Below are 316 nucleotides of genomic sequence, written 5' to 3' on the forward strand. Positions count from 1 at the left end.
ACTGTCCAACATTGTCGCTTTCATACATTCTCTTCCTCTTTATAGCCTTAACGGGATTTTAGACCTTGATGGCGACAATCCCAAAAACAAAGAGTAAAACGAATTTATTTTATTGCAAACAAACGTCTAGAGTTAAATTTCTCCACCCACTTTCTTTAAAGAGAAAAGGAATCAGCAGGCTAAGGAGATACACCCATTTGAGAATTGACACAATTAAAAATTAGATATAAAATGGGTGACTCACAGTTTCATTAGCTTACAAAATGGTGGAGTAACTACTACAAGCACACTAGGTATACAGTATTTTGTGGGGAAA

This window comes from Buceros rhinoceros, unplaced genomic scaffold, assembly GCF_000710305.1.
Source record: "Buceros rhinoceros silvestris isolate BGI_N320 unplaced genomic scaffold, ASM71030v1 scaffold39303, whole genome shotgun sequence".
In the NCBI taxonomy this organism is placed as follows: domain Eukaryota; kingdom Metazoa; phylum Chordata; class Aves; order Bucerotiformes; family Bucerotidae; genus Buceros; species Buceros rhinoceros.